At 37.1% G+C, this 9414-nt stretch overlaps 1 pseudogene; it reads left to right on the top strand.

The window, feature by feature from the left end:
• Window positions 1–1451: 1451 nt before the first annotated feature.
• Window positions 1452–2377, top strand: LOC120545007 (annotated as a pseudogene).
• The last annotated feature ends 7037 nt before the right edge of the window (window positions 2378–9414 follow it).

Genomic DNA, 9414 nt, shown 5'->3' with positions numbered 1-9414 from the left:
CCTAAAAGGGAGTTTGTCCTCGCCACTGTCGCAATATCCACTGCTAATGCTTGCTCTTGAGGGAATTACTGTAATTGTTGGGGTTTTGGAATTTATAGAGTGTGGTCTAGACCTACTCTATCTGTAAAGTGTCTCGAGATAACTCTTGTTATGATTTGATACTATAAATAAAATTGAAATTGAATTTAATTGAATGACTGTGTCCGGAGCTTAACGATTCCGATTGGTTTAAAGAAATGCAAACAACGCTAGCGATTGAGACCATGAACTCCTTATGAAAATGTTTACTGAGGTCATAAATCAAGTGAGAATTAGGCTCATTTTCTCATAGACTAGACTAGAAGGAAATTAGATAGAATGCAGCTTTAAGGTAGTTATGCATTGGCATTACTTCTTGGCACAGAAGTTGCTGTCTTAAAAGGTCCCACGGCATGAAAACTTCACTTAATGAGTTTTTTTAACATTAATATGAGTTCCCCCAGCCTGCCTATGGTACCCCAGTGGCTAGAAATGGCGATAGGTGTAAACAGAGCCCTGGGTATCCTGCTCTGCCTTTGAGAAAATGAAAGGTCAGATGGGCCAATCTGGAGTCTTCTCCTTATGAGCTCATAAGGAGCAAGACTTTCTCTGCTTTGCCCGCCCAGAGAATTTGGCCCACCCATGAGAGAGAGACATCATGGCTTTCAAACGAGCAAAGTGGCAGTTGGCCAAGGCCACACCCTCACCCTCCACCTTGTAAATATGGATCATAAAAATTCTTTGTAAAAACAACCAATTGGGTCATTTTTCAGAGGACAGTCTCGGATTTAACGTTCCTTTTAACGGCCCTATTTTTAGTCTTTTTACGTGTATTTGTCATCGTTTGTGAATCACATTATTTTGCACCCTTTTGTATAAACGTTTCTATATATAAAAAAACATAACTATTAGGCCTATTAATATTGACAAATGATTACTCGCACTAATCAATGTTTGCTTATTTTTTGTTTTACTATACAATGTTGTTTTTTTAATATGGTCAGAGTAGATGTTTAGATATCAGTTAGGTGTGCTGCGTGGTAATGACGCCTGATTACTGATGTGCACACCCTCTGACTTGAAGAGTTTAAAAGAAGCAGACAGAGTTTCCTCTCAGTTTTAATGTAGTGACAGCGTGACTGCAGCTGGACAGCAGATGAATGTAAGATGATTTACGCAATGTCATAAACTGTCGGATCTGTCATTTCTAACCATAACATTATATTGACTTTGAATAAGGTAAATGGTAAGTTTGGAGAATCTGTGTTATTGTAATAATTGATGTATTTACTGTGTTTATGCAGTGAGTCCAGAATGAGCATAAATGTGACATTTAAACTAGTTTGATTTCTGCAAATCTCCTACAAAGTATAACAATGTCAGTTGTTCATCCTGTGCAAACTTATAAAAGATTGTGAACCAAATGAATGATCATGATAAACTCTACACAGGTTTCATATTTCACTTTTGGTGCATACTTTGATATTGGGCTTTTTAAATACTTCTTTTTATGATCATTATGTGTTTTTATGCTGTAATAGTTTGTGCCAATCTATTGCTGATTGTGGTTATCTGTATGAACAGAAGCTTACATGAACCTATGTACCTTTTTCTGTGCAGCCTGTTTGTAAATGAACTGTTTGGTAGTACAGGGTTGTTTCCATTCCTTCTGGTTCAGATCCTTTCTGACATTCACACTATTTCTGCTCCGTTCTGTTTCCTGCAGATTTATTGTGTGTATAATTATGCAAATATACAATTTATTAATTTATCCATCATGTCTTATGACAGATATCTTGCTATCTGTTATCCTCTACAATATAACACACATATGACATCTAACAAGGTTACCGTGCTTATTGCTCTAACATGGTTATACCCATTTGTTGGAGATGCTGTCTTGATATCTTTAAGTGCTCCTTTACAGCTGTGTGGGAACATCATTAACAAAGTTTACTGTGACAACTACTCTGTTGTCAAACTGGCCTGCTCTGACACCAGAGTCAATAACATTTATGGACTCATTAACACCTGTCTTGTAATCTTGGGTCTTCTCATTTTAATCCTTTACACGTACATGATGATCCTTAAAGTGTGTTATTCTGGTTCTAAACAGACCAGACAGAAAGCTGTCAGTACCTGCACACCTCACCTCGCTTCTCTGATAAATTTTTCTTTTGGGGGTTTCTTTGAAATAGTACAGAGCAGATTTGATATGAGCAGTGTACCCATGATGTTGCGCATTTTTTTGTCATTATACTTCCTGACTTGCCAACCGATCTTCAACCCTTTAATGTATGGACTGCAAATGTCTAAAATACGTAGCTTATGTAAAAGTCTTATCTTTGGTAAAATGTAAACTGGTGTTAAAGAGTGAATCCATTTTTATAGTAAAATGATGTAAAAACTAGAAATAATGACCATCTGTGAGAAACTGAGTTATGTTGTAAGAACCGGTGGAGAAATGTTTAATGTGCTTTGTTGTAAATTGTCTTAGAGGAACTTGAAAAGGGCTATATAAATAAAATGTATTATTACTGTTAATGCTAGAGGTGGGGAAAAATATTTATACACCATAGTATCAAGATATTTTCTGTGGCAATACTGTAGCAATGAACGGACGGCAAGTATTGATCTATTATTCTATCAATTGCACTTCTTTTTTATAACATTTGACATTTATTTTCCGTCAGTTCATCTGCTTAACAATCCCATTTTGCAACAATAAAAGTGAAATGAGATGAACAAACAGATTTTGACGTTTTTTACTTTGGGGACATAATTTCAAGTTGGAGAAAGGTAGTAAATTGTAGTAGACCTCTTGTTATTCCCAGCTCTACATAAAGCCCCATCACATCACAACATTGACTTCTACCAAATAGTTGCATCTAAGAAGTTTTCATGTAGATGAAATAAACTGCAAATATTAAAACAGAATCTGCGTAATTTTGTGTTAATCGAAAAAAATTTTTATCCCAGTCCTAATAACAAGGGTGGATACACTCATGGTGGCTGTCATATAATGTGCATGCCAACTCCAGTGTTCCCTCTAGCTCAGCTGTTGTGTCACTATGATTTCATGACATTTTATTTTGTTTTGAGGGAAGTAACTACTGATTGTACAAGCGATCTGGGTTTGTTTTTGGGAGGACAGTCTGAGTTTAAACGGGTCTATTTCTTCTATTTCGTCTTTTTATGTGTATTTCTCATCTTCAGGATTTTTCCTGGCTCAGAATGGGCTTTTCGGGAGATATACAGTAGCAGGGGTCTGGTGGTCCTACCCCAGGAAGTGTCAAACATCATTTCCTTGCAAAATACCTTAAAATTACATAATTTAAATGAAAAATGCTGTTTTCATACGGTTTTCTTTGGTAAATTCACAAGATTATTCATTCCATCCACAATAACTCCCTGTTAAAATACAGATTTCTGGATGTAAAACACAAAAAAATCATGTAAAATTAATGTAAAATTACCCTCTTTGACAGCCCATGAATAGTATCTTAAAAGCTTTAGGCATTTATTTTATTTGATTATCCAATCTATTTACAGTAAATTCCTGTTTAATACTGGTTTTCTACTGTACAAAAAACAATATTTGATAATAACTCGCAGAAACATTATTTATCAGTAATTACAAGCAACTCTTCAATGTCTACAGGCTTTTCCCCGTAAATGTATAAGGGTTTACTTTATATAAACAATATTGTATAGTGTTAAAAATCAACTATCTAATATACTGTATATACATATTTTAATCATTCATATATCAGGTTTACTCCATTAATGTACTGTATGTTTACTTTGTAAAAACCTTTGACAGTATTTACAATTAACTATCCAATATATGCATCAGAGACTATTCAGAGGGTAAATATTGGTATAATGTACAGGGGTCCATTTTAGCTTATTCAATGTGGTCTCATACATACTGTGTGTTAATGTTTTAATCGCTGTCAAACATCATCCTGGACAGTATCTCCTAATGCAAGTCTACTAAATTCTAGCCATAGAGTAGGACTTGTATTTAGCTTTGCAGTTATTTGAAGAGGGGTTAACAGAGGTACTGAGACAGGTAGGACCAGCCATATCCGTTTAATGCATTGAATGAGGCTGACATGAACCCTCACTGCATGGCCTCAACAACTCCACAGCAAAACCCACAAGCAATTGTTCTCAAGTATAGTTGGATCAATATAATTTATTAGAAACTACAATACTGAAATATTTTGCAAGCATATTTATGGTAAAACAAACAGTAAAACAACTTGGCAGCACAAAAGCTTAAAAAAATAGCTAAAGCTCTACTGCGCCAAATCACCACTGGGGCCTATGCGGACAAAGATGCTGGATTTATATCTGTCTTTGTAAAAATAAACATTCTTTCATCTAAACATGTATGGAAACAAAGCCATAGCTTCATTTAAAAGGATACTTTACTGATTAGCATTAAGCTTTGAATCAATAGAAACCAGGTAGTATTTTTGAATGACCGTGCTTGTGCATGTCCCCCTGATATGAGAGTTAGCTGTATTGTGTGTCTGGAAAACAATCTCCGATGATGCAGAAATCGTCATTTTGTGTCATCTGAGGCTTTTTTGGCCAGAGGCTAGAGAATACAGCCAAGACACACAATCCAGCTATCTCTAGTATCAGGGGGACATGAGAGAGGGAAGCACTCATTCGCTGCCCAAGACGATACCGATTGGTTTAAAGAAATGCAAACAACGCTAGCAATTGAGACCATAAACACAGTATGAAAAAGTTTACTGAGGTAGGCTAATAAATGAAGTGAGTAGGCTCATTTTCTCATAGACTTCTATAGAAACAGACTTCTCTGTAGAGCCAATGGAGTCACCCCCTGCTGGAAATTAAATAAAATGCAGTTTTAAGGCAGTTATGCATTGGCATTACTTCTAGGCATGTAAGTTGCTATTTGGTCTAAAGGCCCTGACACACAATGCCGACGGCCAGGAAATCGTGGCGTCGCCTCCCGTCGGTCAACTTGGCCTTTGCCTTTGCTTAAAATTTAGCAATGGAACATACCGCAGGGACTACAGCTGGAGGGACCAAACCCTAACGGCCGGCTGCTGGCTAGTTAGCTAACGTTAGCTGACTAATTCCACCTACCAAACATGGGTTCATACTACTGAAGAGCGATGTGACAGTTACCGAGGCGTCGTATCGCTTTCTCGTCGAAAGCTAACTCCCTTTATCCCCGCGTCTACTATGCCCTCTTCTGCCGTACGGCAACACCAGTTACCGTCATGTTTTGGTCTATATTAAAAGGAGTTATTTTGGATAATTCCCTGTTTGCTAGTTTTTTAGAGAGACACACACGCCCATACTAATGGGCCCTCGTCCGGGTCAGGGAACCCGGAGACGAGGCAAGAGGCTTTGATTGCTACCTTAGACATCCTCAACTCACGGGCTCTTATCCCCCTGTATATGCAAAGCACTGCCTGAGGGGATCTTCACAACCAAATGATTTTTCTTAAGTACTCACGGTCAAGGCCACTCATCCCAGGATCACCAAAGGTCCCTTCCTTCCGAAGGACGCCCACTAGCCTACCTTGGTCGCTGCACCAATAGAGACCAAGTGCTCGGAGACTCTGACCAGCCGAGTGGGTAGGGAAATGCTCTCCCGCTGGGAGATAACAGGAGGTCTGATTGTCAAGATCGGTCTCCGCCGGGCCACAACACGCTGCGGGCGGTTAAAGAGGAGTCTTAGCTATCCCCCGTTAGGCTGGCCCCCGCCCATACAGCAGGGGTGGAGGAAAAGAGAGAAAGTCTTCCAAAAAAGGCACACGAGATTCACGGGCTTTGGTTCCCTAGCTCAACACGAGCTCAGGTATTTTTATTTTATATGAAGAAGAAAAGTAAAAAACAAATAAGCAAAATTAAAAGAAAATGAAAATGCACTAAGCCCCGAACCAAGAAGGTTCGATGAGTAATTCCTCTGAATGCTGAGGTGCTGAAATCCTTGTGTCCGACCAGGAGGCCCTGGCTCTATTTCCTGCCAGCAAAGCTCCCCTATTTATGTACAATTTTAGGTTCACTCCCCTAGACGCAGCAAGGTTTGTTTCACCATTCTTCATGTCCTTATAGGGTGACACAGAAGGCACTTACAGGAAATTTCACATGTGAACATGTTCCATCCCTATGCATTACACAAGCTAATTAAAATACAGCTCAATCATGTATGACTGCCCGACTCCTTTTCCCAAGCTAATGTAAATACAACTCAGTTATTTATGACTGCACATGTTCTGTTCATATATGTCCCACGGATTTAAGCAAATATAGCTCAGTTTTACATTCGGCCCTTATCCTCTTCACTCAGCGCCCCACACATGCATCAGTGACCCTCACATGAACTCTCCTCTTTCAGCAGCAGTCTGATCTTGCTGGTTGATGAACCTGTGAATCAATTTTTATAGGAAAATTATGTAGAAACTAGAAATAATGACCATATGTGAGAAACTGAGTTATGTTGTAAGAACTGGTGGAGAAATGTTTAATATGCTTTGCTGTGTCTTTTGAGTAACTTGAAAAGCGCTATATAAATAAAATGTATTATTACTGTTAATGCTAGGGGTATGGGAAAATATTTATACACCATAGTATCAAGATATTTTCTGTGGCAATACTGTAGCAATGAACGGACGTACGCAAGTATTGATCTATTCTATCAATTGCACATCTTTTTTATAACATTTGACATTCATTTTTCATCAATTTTTCTGCTTAACAATCCCATTTTGCACCAATAAAAGTGAAACAAGATGAACAAAGAGAATTTTATCTTTTCAGATAAAACAGATGTTGACAAAGTTTTTTCTTTGGGGACATAATTTGAAGTTGGAAAAAGGTAATAAATTGCAATAGACCTCTTGTGATTCCTACCTCTACCTAAAGCCCCATCACATCACAACATTGACTTTACCAAATTGTTGCATCTAAGAAGTTTTTATGTAGATAAAATAAATTGCAAATATTAAAACAGAATCTGAGTGATTTTGTGTTAATTGATTACAAATTTCCCATAATTACATCATCACTACCTATATCAAATTTTATATATATTATATTAATAAATGTAAAATAATTAAAATCAAGAGATTCTCAGAAAAATAATGCTGTAAGTTCTACAAGGAACCCTCTAACCTGGTGCATTATTAAAAATAATAATGTTTACCTTAAGAATTGACCCCAAAGTAGTTACATTAATGTAATTTTTATTTAACATGAACACACTACAGCAGTCAAAACAATAAAGAGTAAAAAAATTGGCATATCTTTGGAGCGTTATTTAGCATGAAATGGATTCCTTAGATTGTCTAGCTTGATATGATACCAATATATTCACTCTAGCTTTAAAACAGAGCCTCTTAAAAGATCAATCTTGCTAGAATTCTATTTTTGTATCCCAGTCCTAATAACAAGGGTGGATACACTCCTGGTGGCTGTCATATAATGTGCATGCCAACTCCAGTGTTCCCTCTAGCTCAGCTCAGCAGTTGTGTCACATTGATTTCATGACATTTCATTAAATTTTGAGGGAAGTGATAGCGATAATTCTGCATCTGTGGATTGTTGCTGCAAAATGTTAATGTGGTCCTACCCCAGGAAGTGTCAAACATCATTTCCTTCATTCTGATTCATTTTTATGCACCAAATAAATGTTGGAAACATCTATATCTATGTGAAGGAAAACTCAATTCAGGTGGCAGGTGACAATTCAAAATATAATATAATATAACGCAGAGGAGGGGGGGGTCAAAACATCAGGAACCTGAGCCGGACCAGAGTACACTTGATCCCAAAGTCCAATTTAAAGTTACACAGTATCTTTCAACAACAAGGCAATTCAAAATGCTTTACATCTGGTAGAAAGGGATTAAGAAAATATACATAAAAGAAACACATAAGGCTTCAAAGCAGATTAAGGTCGAGCTGTCTACTAAATTTATATATGTAGGGATGACACCTATTACATGTCAGGAACTGGAAGAGTATGCACTTTATTTAAATAATGTTTCACCACAAGCCTACAGTGTTTTCTTACTACTACTACTTAGAGCTGTTGTAGTAGTAGCATCAAAAAGTGACACTTAATGCTTTCAAGCATTACTCTCCCATCATGCAACACTCTGAAGGCATCCACTAAATGAAGTTTAAATCATTTAATTCTTCTGTTGAAATGGAAATAAAACATATGGTGTTTTTATCTCTGTTAAAATAGTTATTATTGAAGAAAATACGTCATCAACATCAACAGGTTGTCATTTTTTATGTAAAAACAATCTAACTTTTTCAGTTAAATGTGAATATGTTCTAGTATGTTCTAGGACAAAACAAGACATTTGAGGACGTTATATTTGGCTTTGGGAAACTCTGGTCCACGTTTTTATTTTGACATTTTATAAACAAAACAACTAATTGATTAATCAAGAAAATAATCGACAGATAAATCAACAATGAAAATTATCGTTGGTTGCAGCCAAATTACTACCACTGATGAAGCAGAAACTCCACGCTTTCCCACGTTGTAAAAATAGAAATTGTTTGCTGATTTTAACTTGCTGCCTGGTGTTTGCTGCCCGTTTTCTAGTTTTAAAAAGTGCATTTTGTAAATAAATATAATGCACTTGCATTTTTCATACAAACTTGACAATTGTTGCTGTAGAATCAAACTTTTACATGTGTCAGTTTAGATATTTACACTACAGGTCAAACGTTTTAGAACACCCCAGTTTTTTTTGTTTTTTATTTAAATTTTAGCAGTTAAAGTCCAATGAATAGCTTGAAATGGTACAAAGGTAAGTGGTGAACTGCCTGAGGTTAAACAAAAGTAAGGTTACCCAATACATTGGATAACACAATTTTACAAAAAGGCCTTTTTCAGGGAACAAGAAATGGGTAAACAATGTAAAGCTGTTCTGCAGCAATGGAGGTTGATTAAGCTTTGAAAGTTGGTGCTACCAATTCCCACAGGTGGTCCAACTTGTCTGGATTACTTACAACCCCCTCTGTTTGTATAAAAGTATTGTTGGAACACACTGTGGTACCATATACTCGTGAGCATTATTTGAACAGTATTGTGCTTCAGAAAGTAGTGTGTTGCCATAAAAATGGCGGGAAAAAGGCAATTAACAATGGAAGAGAGACAGACCATCATAACACTTAAGAATGTTGGTCTTTCCTACAGAGAAATTGCGAAGAAAGTGAGTACAGTATTCTTCACCATCAAAAGGCACTTAGAAACTGGGGGAAACTCTGACAGGAAGAGGTCTGGCAGACCCAAAGCCACAACACAATCAGAAGACAAGTTTCTGAGAGTCAACAGCTTGCGTGATAGGCGGCTCACAGGACAACAGCTTCAAGCACGGCTTA

The sequence above is a fragment of the Perca fluviatilis genome, chromosome 2 (assembly GCF_010015445.1).
Source record: "Perca fluviatilis chromosome 2, GENO_Pfluv_1.0, whole genome shotgun sequence".
Classification (NCBI taxonomy): Eukaryota; Metazoa; Chordata; class Actinopteri; order Perciformes; family Percidae; genus Perca; species Perca fluviatilis.
The sequence above is the reverse complement of the archived record's forward strand: the minus strand, read 5'-3'. Positions and strand labels throughout refer to the sequence as shown.